The following is a 12,681-nucleotide window of genomic DNA, read 5'->3' as shown; positions in this document are numbered from 1 at the left end:
AAGCCCCCCCTGGCAGGGAAGCGAACCCTGATCATCCGGGTGACACATGGAAATACTGTCCACTATACTAACAAAGACTAGCGTGCTTTTGGTTATGTCAAGCGTGGGTGGACACTTTCTGCCAGCAGTCTCACCAAACCGAAGCCAAGCCATTCCTCCTTAAGACAGGCAGAGTCAGACATGTAATAAAAACAACGACCGATGGGTTCAGTCCAAAGGGCAAACTGTAGCTTCTGCTGGTTATAGTCACCCTCAAAACCTTTGGCTGTTACCAAGGACTGGGCTCTAATCTGTCTGATGTCCTAATAACACATTTTTACATGGTGACATCACTGCAGCTTTGAAAATGTGGATATATTTGTCTTAACCAAAGACTGCACCTCTTTCTGTGTGAGCTCATTCTGTACTGCGTAATGCTTCGATGCCTTCATTTCAACAAAGTAGGATTACGAGGCCAACGTGCCTTGCAGTCACCCTTGCCGAACATTGTGCTGTGTATGGCCAACTGCTCTGATTAAGCAGCATAGTGTTACAGCTCGAGTTTCTCTTCAATCATGCACAAATCTTTCGCCTTTTACTAAAGATTTACGTGGGGAGGAGCTATTGTGAGTTTTGTTTATTTTTGGGTGCTCTGCTATCTGCAGAGCTGCATTAAGATGTTGAATTGCAGAACGAGATGTGGAAGAGTGTTTGTGTCAGTAGATTAGCCTAGACAGAATGGTTGTTATCAATCCGGCGATCAAATGAAGTTGCTCTTAGCTCATTCTCTAAAGCGCAGCAATCTTGGATCTGTGTGTCTTTTTCTCCCTCTCTTCACAATTGCAGTCTTTGGAACCGCAGCAAAAAAGCGAGTGAGCAAAATCGAGCTCTTATTTACCACAAGAAGGACATGGCCAATATTGTATGGTGGGTTTGTTTCTTTGGACAGCTTTATGCTTAAGCCTGAGGTGGGGTAAGGAGTTCAGCGTCTTGAAGAAAATGCCTCCCCGTCGGGGAATCGAACCCCGGTCTTCCGCGTGACAGGCGGAGATACTGTCCACTATACTAACGAGGATCACTTATGCAAGAATGTAAACTGTTCAGCTGCACTATTATGTTGAGGGTGCCTGAGAGCAAAAGGCTGCAAGTTTCTTCCGACGAACGTCGCACTGTGGGCTTGTTTTTTTTTTTGGACAGATTCATGCTGAAGCTCAAGTTTTTAAGAGGAGTTTAGCATCCTAAAAAAAGGCCCCCCTGGCAGGGAAGCGAACCCTGATCATCCGGGTGACACATGGAAATACTGTCCACTATACTAACAAAGACTAGCGTGCTTTTGGTTATGTCAAGCGTGGGTGGACACTTTCTGCCAGCAGTCTCACCAAACCGAAGCCAAGCCATTCCTCCTTAAGACAGGCAGAGTCAGACATGTAATAAAAACAACGACCGATGGGTTCAGTCCAAAGGGCAAACTGTAGCTTCTGCTGGTTATAGTCACCCTCAAAACCTTTGGCTGTTACCAAGGACTGGGCTCTAATCTGTCTGATGTCCTAATAACACAATTTTACATGGTGACATCACTGCAGCTTTGAAAATGTGGATATATTTGTCTTAACCAAAGACTGCACCTCTTTCTGTGTGAGCTCATTCTGTACTGCGTAATGCTTCGATGCCTTCATTTCTACAAAGTAGGATTACGAGGCCAACGTGCCTTGCAGTCACCCTTGCCGAACATTGTGCTGTGTATGGCCAACTGCTCTGATTAAGCAGCATAGTGTTACAGCTCGAGTTTCTCTTCAATCACGCACAAATCTTTCGCCTTTTACTAAAGATTTCCGTGGGGAGGAACTATTGTGAGTTTTGTTTATTTTTGGGTGCTCTGCTATCTGCAGAGCTGCATTAAGATGTTGAATTGCAGAACGAGATGTGGAAGAGTGTTTGTGTCAGTAGATTAGCCTAGACAGAATGGTTGTTATCAATCCGGCGATCAAATGAAGTTGCTCTTAGCTCATTCTCTAAAGCGCAGCAATCTTGGATCTGTGTGTCTTTTTCTCCCTCTCTTCACAATTGCAATCTTTGGAACCGCAGCAAAAAAGCGAGTGAGCAAAATCGAGCTCTTTTTTACCACAAGAAGGACATGGTCAATATTGAATGGTGGGTTTGTTTCTTTGGACAGCTTTATGCTCAAGCCTGAGGTGGGGTAAGGAGTTCAGCGTCTTGAAGAAAATGCCCCCCCGTCGGTAAATCGAACCCCGGTCTTACGCGTGACAGGCGGAGATACTGTCCACTATACTAACGAGGATCACTTATGCATGAATGTAAACTGTTCAGCTGCACTATTATGTTGAGGGTGCCTGAGAGCAAAAGGCTGCAAGTTTCTTCCGACGAACGTCGCACTGTGGGCTTGTTTTTTTTTTTGGACAGATTCATGCTGAAGCTCAAGTTTTTAAGAGGAGTTTAGCATCCTAAAAAAAGCCCTCCCTGGCAGGGAAGCGAACCCTGATCATCCGGGTGACACATGGAAATACTGTCCACTATACTAACAAAGACTAGCGTGCTTTTGGTTATGTCAAGCGTGGGTGGACACTTTCTGCCAGCAGTCTCACCAAACCGAAGCCAAGCCATTCCTCCTTAAGACAGGCAGAGTCAGACATGTAATAAAAACAACGACCGATGGGTTCAGTCCAAAGGGCAAACTGTAGCTTCTGCTGGTTATAGTCACCCTCAAAACCTTTGGCTGTTACCAAGGACTGGGCTCTAATCTGTCTGATGTCCTAATAACACATTTTTACATGGTGACATCACTGCAGCTTTGAAAATGTGGATATATTTGTCTTAACCAAAGACTGCACCTCTTTCTGTGTGAGCTCATTCTGTACTGCGTAATGCTTCGATGCCTTCATTTCAACAAAGTAGGATTACGAGGCCAACGTGCCTTGCAGTCACCCTTGCCGAACATTGTGCTGTGTATGGCCAACTGCTCTGATTAAGCAACATAGTTTTACAGCTCGAGTTTCTCTTCAATCACGCACAAATCTTTCGCCTTTTACTAAAGATTTCCGTGGGGAGGAACTATTGTGAGTTTTGTTTATTTTTGGGTGCTCTGCTATCTGCAGAGCTGCATTAAGATGTTGAATTGCAGAACGAGATGTGGAAGAGTGTTTGTGTCAGTAGATTAGCCTAGACAGAATGGTTGTTATCAATCCGGCGATCAAATGAAGTTGCTCTTAGCTCATTCTCTAAAGCGCAGCAATCTTGGATCTGTGTGTCTTTTTCTCCCTCTCTTCACAATTGCAGTCTTTGGAACCGCAGCAAAAAAGCGAGTGAGCAAAATCGAGCTCTTATTTACCACAAGAAGGACATGGCCAATATTGTATGGTGGGTTTGTTTCTTTGGACAGCTTTATGCTTAAGCCTGAGGTGGGGTAAGGAGTTCAGCGTCTTGAAGAAAATGCCTCCCCGTCGGGGAATCGAACCCCGGTCTTCCGCGTGACAGGCGGAGATACTGTCCACTATACTAACGAGGATCACTTATGCAAGAATGTAAACTGTTCAGCTGCACTATTATGTTGAGGGTGCCTGAGAGCAAAAGGCTGCAAGTTTCTTCCGACGAACGTCGCACTGTGGGCTTGTTTTTTTTTTGGACAGATTCATGCTGAAGCTCAAGTTTTTAAGAGGAGTTTAGCATCCTAAAAAAAGCCCCCCCTGGCAGGGAAGCGAACCCTGATCATCCGGGTGACACATGGAAATACTGTCCACTATACTAACAAAGACTAGCAAGCTTTTGGTTATGTCAAGCGTGGGTGGACACTTTCTGCCAGCAGTCTCACCAAACCGAAGCCAAGCCATTCCTCCTTAAGACAGGCAGAGTCAGACATGTAATAAAAACAACGACCGATGGGTTCAGTCCAAAGGGCAAACTGTAGCTTCTGCTGGTTATAGTCACCCTCAAAACCTTTGGCTGTTACCAAGGACTGGGCTCTAATCTGTCTGATGTCCTAATAACACAATTTTACATGGTGACATCACTGCAGCTTTGAAAATGTGGATATATTTGTCTTAACCAAAGACTGCAACTCTTTCTGTGTGACCTCATTCTGTACTGCGTAATGCTTCGATGCCTTCATTTCAACAAAGTAGGATTACGAGGCCAACGTGCCTTGCAGTCACCCTTGCCGAACATTGTGCTGTGTATGGCCAACTGCTCTGATTAAGCAGCATAGTGTTACAGCTCGAGTTTCTCTTCAATCACGCACAAATCTTTCGCCTTTTACTAAAGATTTCTGTGGGGAGGAACTATTGTGAGTTTTGTTTATTTTTGGGTGCTCTGCTATCTGCAGAGCTGCATTAAGATGTTGAATTGCAGAACGAGATGTGGAAGAGTGTTTGTGTCAGTAGATTAGCCTAGACAGAATGGTTGTTATCAATCCGGCGATCAAATGAAGTTGCTCTTAGCTCATTCTCTAAAGCGCAGCAATCTTGGATCTGTGTGTCTTTTTCTCCCTCTCTTCACAATTGCAGTCTTTGGAACCGCAGCAAAAAAGCGAGTGAGCAAAATCGAGCTCTTTTTTACCACAAGAAGGACATGGCCAATATTGTATGGTGGGTTTGTTTCTTTGGAAAGCTTTATGCTTAAGCCTGAGGTGGGGTAAGGAGTTCAGCGTCTTGAAGAAAATGCCTCCCCGTCGGGGAATCGAACCCCGGTCTTCCGCGTGACAGGCGGAGATACTGTCCACTATACTAACGAGGATCACTTATGCAAGAATGTAAACTGTTCAGCTGCACTATTATGTTGAGGTTGCCTGAGAGCAAAAGGCTGCAAGTTTCTTCCGACGAACGTCGCACTGTGGGCTTGTTTTTTTTTTGGACAGATTCATGCTGAAGCTCAAGTTTTTAAGAGGAGTTTAGCATCCTAAAAAAAGGCCCCCCTGGCAGGGAAGCGAACCCTGATCATCCGGGTGACACATGGAAATACTGTCCACTATACTAACAAAGACTAGCGTGCTTTTGGTTATGTCAAGCGTGGGTGGACACTTTCTGCCAGCAGTCTCACCAAACCGAAGCCAAGCCATTCCTCCTTAAGACAGGCAGAGTCAGACATGTAATAAAAACAACGACCGATGGGTTCAGTCCAAAGGGCAAACTGTAGCTTCTGCTGGTTATAGTCACCCTCAAAACCTTTGGCTGTTACCAAGGACTGGGCTCTAATCTGTCTGATGTCCTAATAACACAATTTTACATGGTGACATCACTGCAGCTTTGAAAATGTGGATATATTTGTCTTAACCAAAGACTGCACCTCTTTCTGTGTGACCTCATTCTGTACTGCGTAATGCTTCGATGCCTTCCTTTCAACAAAGTAGGATTACGAGGCCAACGTGCCTTGCAGTCACCCTTGCCGAACATTGTGCTGTGTCACGCCAAGTGCTCTGATTAAGCAGCATAGTGTTACAGCTCGAGTTTCTCTTCAATCACGCACAAATCTTTCGCCTTTTACTAAAGATTTCCGTGGGGAGGAACTATTGTGAGTTTTGTTTATTTTTGGGTGCTCTGCTATCTGCAGAGCTGCATTAAGATGTTGAATTGCAGAACGAGATGTGGAAGAGTGTTTGTGTCAGTAGATTAGCCTAGACAGAATGGTTGTTATCAATCCGGCGATCAAATGAAGTTGCTCTTAGCTCATTCTCTAAAGCGCAGCAATCTTGGATCTGTGTGTCTTTTTCTCCCTCTCTTCACAATTGCAATCTTTGGAACCGCAGCAAAAAAGCGAGTGAGCAAAATCGAGCTCTTTTTTACCACAAGAAGGACATGGTCAATATTGAATGGTGGGTTTGTTTCTTTGGACAGCTTTATGCTCAAGCCTGAGGTGGGGTAAGGAGTTCAGCGTCTTGAAGAAAATGCCCCCCCGTCGGTAAATCGAACCCCGGTCTTACGCGTGACAGGCGGAGATACTGTCCACTATACTAACGAGGATCACTTATGCATGAATGTAAACTGTTCAGCTGCACTATTATGTTGAGGGTGCCTGAGAGCAAAAGGCTGCAAGTTTCTTCCGACGAACGTCGCACTGTGGGCTTGTTTTTTTTTTTGGACAGATTCATGCTGAAGCTCAAGTTTTTAAGAGGAGTTTAGCATCCTAAAAAAAGCCCCCCCTGGCAGGGAAGCGAACCCTGATCATCCGGGTGACACATGGAAATACTGTCCACTATACTAACAAAGACTAGCGTGCTTTTGGTTATGTCAAGCGTGGGTGGACACTTTCTGCCAGCAGTCTCACCAAACCGAAGCCAAGCCATTCCTCCTTAAGACAGGCAGAGTCAGACATGTAATAAAAACAACGACCGATGGGTTCAGTCCAAAGGGCAAACTGTAGCTTCTGCTGGTTATAGTCACCCTCAAAACCTTTGGCTGTTACCAAGGACTGGGCTCTAATCTGTCTGATGTCCTAATAACACATTTTTACATGGTGACATCACTGCAGCTTTGAAAATGTGGATATATTTGTCTTAACCAAAGACTGCACCTCTTTCTGTGTGAGCTCATTCTGTACTGCGTAATGCTTCGATGCCTTCATTTCAACAAAGTAGGATTACGAGGCCAACGTGCCTTGCAGTCACCCTTGCCGAACATTGTGCTGTGTATGGCCAACTGCTCTGATTAAGCAGCATAGTTTTACAGCTCGAGTTTCTCTTCAATCACGCACAAATCTTTCGCCTTTTACTAAAGATTTCCGTGGGGAGGAACTATTGTGAGTTTTGTTTATTTTTGGGTGCTCTGCTATCTGCAGAGCTGCATTAAGATGTTGAATTGCAGAACGAGATGTGGAAGAGTGTTTGTGTCAGTAGATTAGCCTAGACAGAATGGTTGTTATCAATCCGGCGATCAAATGAAGTTGCTCTTAGCTCATTCTCTAAAGCGCAGCAATCTTGGATCTGTGTGTCTTTTTCTCCCTCTCTTCACAATTGCAGTCTTTGGAACCGCAGCAAAAAAGCGAGTGAGCAAAATCGAGCTCTTATTTACCACAAGAAGGACATGGCCAATATTGTATGGTGGGTTTGTTTCTTTGGACAGCTTTATGCTTAAGCCTGAGGTGGGGTAAGGAGTTCAGCGTCTTGAAGAAAATGCCTCCCCGTCGGGGAATCGAACCCCGGTCTTCCGCGTGACAGGCGGAGATACTGTCCACTATACTAACGAGGATCACTTATGCAAGAATGTAAACTGTTCAGCTGCACTATTATGTTGAGGGTGCCTGAGAGCAAAAGGCTGCAAGTTTCTTCCGACGAACGTCGCACTGTGGGCTTGTTTTTTTTTTGGACAGATTCATGCTGAAGCTCAAGTTTTTAAGAGGAGTTTAGCATCCTAAAAAAAGCCCCCCCTGGCAGGGAAGCGAACCCTGATCATCCGGGTGACACATGGAAATACTGTCCACTATACTAACAAAGACTAGCAAGCTTTTGGTTATGTCAAGCGTGGGTGGACACTTTCTGCCAGCAGTCTCACCAAACCGAAGCCAAGCCATTCCTCCTTAAGACAGGCAGAGTCAGACATGTAATAAAAACAACGACCGATGGGTTCAGTCCAAAGGGCAAACTGTAGCTTCTGCTGGTTATAGTCACCCTCAAAACCTTTGGCTGTTACCAAGGACTGGGCTCTAATCTGTCTGATGTCCTAATAACACAATTTTACATGGTGACATCACTGCAGCTTTGAAAATGTGGATATATTTGTCTTAACCAAAGACTGCAACTCTTTCTGTGTGACCTCATTCTGTACTGCGTAATGCTTCGATGCCTTCATTTCAACAAAGTAGGATTACGAGGCCAACGTGCCTTGCAGTCACCCTTGCCGAACATTGTGCTGTGTATGGCCAACTGCTCTGATTAAGCAGCATAGTGTTACAGCTCGAGTTTCTCTTCAATCACGCACAAATCTTTCGCCTTTTACTAAAGATTTCCGTGGGGAGGAACTATTGTGAGTTTTGTTTATTTTTGGGTGCTCTGCTATCTGCAGAGCTGCATTAAGATGTTGAATTGCAGAACGAGATGTGGAAGAGTGTTTGTGTCAGTAGATTAGCCTAGACAGAATGGTTGTTATCAATCCGGCGATCAAATGAAGTTGCTCTTAGCTCATTCTCTAAAGCGCAGCAATCTTGGATCTGTGTGTCTTTTTCTCCCTCTCTTCACAATTGCAGTCTTTGGAACCGCAGCAAAAAAGCGAGTGAGCAAAATCGAGCTCTTTTTTACCACAAGAAGGACATGGCCAATATTGTATGGTGGGTTTGTTTCTTTGGAAAGCTTTATGCTTAAGCCTGAGGTGGGGTAAGGAGTTCAGCGTCTTGAAGAAAATGCCTCCCCGTCGGGGAATCGAACCCCGGTCTTCCGCGTGACAGGCGGAGATACTGTCCACTATACTAACGAGGATCACTTATGCAAGAATGTAAACTGTTCAGCTGCACTATTATGTTGAGGTTGCCTGAGAGCAAAAGGCTGCAAGTTTCTTCCGACGAACGTCGCACTGTGGGCTTGTTTTTTTTTTGGACAGATTCATGCTGAAGCTCAAGTTTTTAAGAGGAGTTTAGCATCCTAAAAAAAGGCCCCCCTGGCAGGGAAGCGAACCCTGATCATCCGGGTGACACATGGAAATACTGTCCACTATACTAACAAAGACTAGCGTGCTTTTGGTTATGTCAAGCGTGGGTGGACACTTTCTGCCAGCAGTCTCACCAAACCGAAGCCAAGCCATTCCTCCTTAAGACAGGCAGAGTCAGACATGTAATAAAAACAACGACCGATGGGTTCAGTCCAAAGGGCAAACTGTAGCTTCTGCTGGTTATAGTCACCCTCAAAACCTTTGGCTGTTACCAAGGACTGGGCTCTAATCTGTCTGATGTCCTAATAACACAATTTTACATGGTGACATCACTGCAGCTTTGAAAATGTGGATATATTTGTCTTAACCAAAGACTGCACCTCTTTCTGTGTGAGCTCATTCTGTACTGCGTAATGCTTCGATGCCTTCATTTCTACAAAGTAGGATTACGAGGCCAACGTGCCTTGCAGTCACCCTTGCCGAACATTGTGCTGTGTATGGCCAACTGCTCTGATTAAGCAGCATAGTGTTACAGCTCGAGTTTCTCTTCAATCACGCACAAATCTTTCGCCTTTTACTAAAGATTTCCGTGGGGAGGAACTATTGTGAGTTTTGTTTATTTTTGGGTGCTCTGCTATCTGCAGAGCTGCATTAAGATGTTGAATTGCAGAACGAGATGTGGAAGAGTGTTTGTGTCAGTAGATTAGCCTAGACAGAATGTTTGTTATCATTCCGGCGATCAAATGAAGTTGCTCTTAGCTCATTCTCTAAAGCGCAGCAATCTTGGATCTGTGTGTCTTTTTCTCCCTCTCTTCACAATTGCAATCTTTGGAACCGCAGCAAAAAAGCGAGTGAGCAAAATCGAGCTCTTTTTTACCACAAGAAGGACATGGTCAATATTGAATGGTGGGTTTGTTTCTTTGGACAGCTTTATGCTCAAGCCTGAGGTGGGGTAAGGAGTTCAGCGTCTTGAAGAAAATGCCTCCCCGTCGGGGAATCGAACCCCGGTCTTCCGTGTGACAGGCGGAGATACTGTCCACTATACTAACGAGGATCAATTATGCATGAATGTAAACTGTTCAGCTGCACTATTATGTTGAGGGTGCCTGAGAGCAAAAGGCTGCAAGTTTCTTCCGACGAACGTCGCACTGTGGGCTTGTTTTTTTTTTTGGACAGATTCATGCTGAAGCTCAAGTTTTTAAGAGGAGTTTAGCATCCTAAAAAAAGCCCCCCCTGGCAGGGAAGCGAACCCTGATCATCCGGGTGACACATGGAAATACTGTCCACTATACTAACAAAGACTAGCGTGCTTTTGGTTATGTCAAGCGTGGGTGGACACTTTCTGCCAGCAGTCTCACCAAACCGAAGCCAAGCCATTCCTCCTTAAGACAGGCAGAGTCAGACATGTAATAAAAACAACGACCGATGGGTTCAGTCCAAAGGGCAAACTGTAGCTTCTGCTGGTTATAGTCACCCTCAAAACCTTTGGCTGTTACCAAGGACTGGGCTCTAATCTGTCTGATGTCCTAATAACACATTTTTACATGGTGACATCACTGCAGCTTTGAAAATGTGGATATATTTGTCTTAACCAAAGACTGCACCTCTTTCTGTGTGAGCTCATTCTGTACTGCGTAATGCTTCGATGCCTTCATTTCAACAAAGTAGGATTACGAGGCCAACGTGCCTTGCAGTCACCCTTGCCGAACATTGTGCTGTGTATGGCCAACTGCTCTGATTAAGCAGCATAGTGTTACAGCTCGAGTTTCTCTTCAATCACGCACAAATCTTTCGCCTTTTACTAAAGATTTACGTGGGGAGGAGCTATTGTGAGTTTTGTTTATTTTTGGGTGCTCTGCTATCTGCAGAGCTGCATTAAGATGTTGAATTGCAGAACGAGATGTGGAAGAGTGTTTGTGTCAGTAGATTAGCCTAGACAGAATGGTTGTTATCAATCCGGCGATCAAATGAAGTTGCTCTTAGCTCATTCTCTAAAGCGCAGCAATCTTGGATCTGTGTGTCTTTTTCTCCCTCTCTTCACAATTGCAGTCTTTGGAACCGCAGCAAAAAAGCGAGTGAGCAAAATCGAGCTCTTATTTACCACAAGAAGGACATGGCCAATATTGTATGGTGGGTTTGTTTCTTTGGACAGCTTTATGCTTAAGCCTGAGGTGGGGTAAGGAGTTCAGCGTCTTGAAGAAAATGCCTCCCCGTCGGGGAATCGAACCCCGGTCTTCCGCGTGACAGGCGGAGATACTGTCCACTATACTAACGAGGATCACTTATGCAAGAATGTAAACTGTTCAGCTGCACTATTATGTTGAGGGTGCCTGAGAGCAAAAGGCTGCAAGTTTCTTCCGACGAACGTCGCACTGTGGGCTTGTTTTTTTTTTGGACAGATTCATGCTGAAGCTCAAGTTTTTAAGAGGAGTTTAGCATCCTAAAAAAAGGCCCCCCTGGCAGGGAAGCGAACCCTGATCATCCGGGTGACACATGGAAATACTGTCCACTATACTAACAAAGACTAGCGTGCTTTTGGTTATGTCAAGCGTGGGTGGACACTTTCTGCCAGCAGTCTCACCAAACCGAAGCCAAGCCATTCCTCCTTAAGACAGGCAGAGTCAGACATGTAATAAAAACAACGACCGATGGGTTCAGTCCAAAGGGCAAACTGTAGCTTCTGCTGATTATAGTCACCCTCAAAACCTTTGGCTGTTACCAAGGACTGGGCTCTAATCTGTCTGATGTCCTAATAACACAATTTTACATGGTGACATCACTGCAGCTTTGAAAATGTGGATATATTTGTCTTAACCAAAGACTGCACCTCTTTCTGTGTGAGCTCATTCTGTACTGCGTAATGCTTCGATGCCTTCATTTCAACAAAGTAGGATTACGAGGCCAACGTGCCTTGCAGTCACCCTTGCCGAACATTGTGCTGTGTATGGCCAACTGCTCTGATTAAGCAGCATAGTGTTACAGCTCGAGTTTCTCTTCAATCACGCACAAATCTTTCGCCTTTTACTAAAGATTTCCGTGGGGAGGAACTATTGTGAGTTTTGTTTATTTTTGGGTGCTCTGCTATCTGCAGAGCTGCATTAAGATGTTGAATTGCAGAACGAGATGTGGAAGAGTGTTTGTGTCAGTAGATTAGCCTAGACAGAATGGTTGTTATCAATCCGGCGATCAAATGAAGTTGCTCTTAGCTCATTCTCTAAAGCGCAGCAATCTTGGATCTGTGTGTCTTTTTCTCCCTCTCTTCACAATTGCAATCTTTGGAACCGCAGCAAAAAAGCGAGTGAGCAAAATCGAGCTCTTTTTTACCACAAGAAGGACATGGTCAATATTGAATGGTGGGTTTGTTTCTTTGGACAGCTTTATGCTCAAGCCTGAGGTGGGGTAAGGAGTTCAGCGTCTTGAAGAAAATGCCCCCCCGTCGGTAAATCGAACCCCGGTCTTACGCGTGACAGGCGGAGATACTGTCCACTATACTAACGAGGATCACTTATGCATGAATGTAAACTGTTCAGCTGCACTATTATGTTGAGGGTGCCTGAGAGCAAAAGGCTGCAAGTTTCTTCCGACGAACGTCGCACTGTGGGCTTGTTTTTTTTTTTGGACAGATTCATGCTGAAGCTCAAGTTTTTAAGAGGAGTTTAGCATCCTAAAAAAAGCCCTCCCTGGCAGGGAAGCGAACCCTGATCATCCGGGTGACACATGGAAATACTGTCCACTATACTAACAAAGACTAGCAAGCTTTTGGTTATGTCAAGCGTGGGTGGACACTTTCTGCCAGCAGTCTCACCAAACCGAAGCCAAGCCATTCCTCCTTAAGACAGGCAGAGTCAGACATGTAATAAAAACAACGACCGATGGGTTCAGTCCAAAGGGCAAACTGTAGCTTCTGCTGGTTATAGTCACCCTCAAAACCTTTGGCTGTTACCAAGGACTGGGCTCTAATCTGTCTGATGTCCTAATAACACAATTTTACATGGTGACATCACTGCAGCTTTGAAAATGTGGATATATTTGTCTTAACCAAAGACTGCAACTCTTTCTGTGTGACCTCATTCTGTACTGCGTAATGCTTCGATGCCTTCATTTCAACAAAGTAGGA

The 12,681-nt window shown here is 44.9% G+C and overlaps 1 protein-coding gene and 17 non-coding genes across 18 annotated transcripts in view; 11 read left to right on the top strand and 7 right to left on the bottom strand.

Annotated features, from left to right (window-relative positions):
* si:dkey-245n4.2 overlaps positions 1–12,681 on the top strand; it is a 314,713-nt gene that overhangs the window by 168,390 nt on the left and 133,642 nt on the right. The gene's annotated exons all lie outside the window — the stretch shown is intronic.
* On the top strand, positions 533–648 carry LOC141385983 (U5 spliceosomal RNA). The gene has a single exon (XR_012407096.1). It is a non-coding gene; the product is annotated as a U5 spliceosomal RNA (small nuclear RNA).
* Positions 983–1,054, bottom strand: trnad-guc (transfer RNA aspartic acid (anticodon GUC)). Its single transcript has one exon. It is a non-coding gene; the product is annotated as a tRNA-Asp (tRNA).
* On the top strand, positions 1,757–1,872 carry LOC141385913 (U5 spliceosomal RNA). The gene has a single exon (XR_012407026.1). It is a non-coding gene; the product is annotated as a U5 spliceosomal RNA (small nuclear RNA).
* LOC141385912 (U5 spliceosomal RNA) lies at positions 2,981–3,096 on the top strand. Its single transcript, XR_012407025.1, has one exon. It is a non-coding gene; the product is annotated as a U5 spliceosomal RNA (small nuclear RNA).
* Positions 3,431–3,502, bottom strand: trnad-guc (transfer RNA aspartic acid (anticodon GUC)). The gene has a single exon. It is a non-coding gene; the product is annotated as a tRNA-Asp (tRNA).
* On the top strand, positions 4,204–4,319 carry LOC141385972 (U5 spliceosomal RNA). The gene has a single exon (XR_012407085.1). It is a non-coding gene; the product is annotated as a U5 spliceosomal RNA (small nuclear RNA).
* Positions 4,654–4,725, bottom strand: trnad-guc (transfer RNA aspartic acid (anticodon GUC)). Its single transcript has one exon. It is a non-coding gene; the product is annotated as a tRNA-Asp (tRNA).
* On the top strand, positions 5,427–5,542 carry LOC141385911 (U5 spliceosomal RNA). Its single transcript, XR_012407023.1, has one exon. It is a non-coding gene; the product is annotated as a U5 spliceosomal RNA (small nuclear RNA).
* On the top strand, positions 6,651–6,766 carry LOC141385910 (U5 spliceosomal RNA). The gene has a single exon (XR_012407022.1). It is a non-coding gene; the product is annotated as a U5 spliceosomal RNA (small nuclear RNA).
* trnad-guc (transfer RNA aspartic acid (anticodon GUC)) lies at positions 7,101–7,172 on the bottom strand. Its single transcript has one exon. It is a non-coding gene; the product is annotated as a tRNA-Asp (tRNA).
* On the top strand, positions 7,874–7,989 carry LOC141385909 (U5 spliceosomal RNA). The gene has a single exon (XR_012407021.1). It is a non-coding gene; the product is annotated as a U5 spliceosomal RNA (small nuclear RNA).
* On the bottom strand, positions 8,324–8,395 carry trnad-guc (transfer RNA aspartic acid (anticodon GUC)). Its single transcript has one exon. It is a non-coding gene; the product is annotated as a tRNA-Asp (tRNA).
* On the top strand, positions 9,097–9,212 carry LOC141385908 (U5 spliceosomal RNA). The gene has a single exon (XR_012407020.1). It is a non-coding gene; the product is annotated as a U5 spliceosomal RNA (small nuclear RNA).
* Positions 9,547–9,618, bottom strand: trnad-guc (transfer RNA aspartic acid (anticodon GUC)). The gene has a single exon. It is a non-coding gene; the product is annotated as a tRNA-Asp (tRNA).
* On the top strand, positions 10,321–10,436 carry LOC141385981 (U5 spliceosomal RNA). The gene has a single exon (XR_012407094.1). It is a non-coding gene; the product is annotated as a U5 spliceosomal RNA (small nuclear RNA).
* Positions 10,771–10,842, bottom strand: trnad-guc (transfer RNA aspartic acid (anticodon GUC)). The gene has a single exon. It is a non-coding gene; the product is annotated as a tRNA-Asp (tRNA).
* On the top strand, positions 11,544–11,659 carry LOC141385907 (U5 spliceosomal RNA). The gene has a single exon (XR_012407019.1). It is a non-coding gene; the product is annotated as a U5 spliceosomal RNA (small nuclear RNA).

This window comes from Danio rerio, chromosome 5 (genome assembly GCF_049306965.1).
Source record: "Danio rerio strain Tuebingen ecotype United States chromosome 5, GRCz12tu, whole genome shotgun sequence".
Lineage (NCBI taxonomy): Eukaryota > Metazoa > Chordata > Actinopteri > Cypriniformes > Danionidae > Danio > Danio rerio.
Note: the sequence above shows the minus strand (reverse complement) of the source record. Positions and strands in the feature narration are given on the sequence as shown.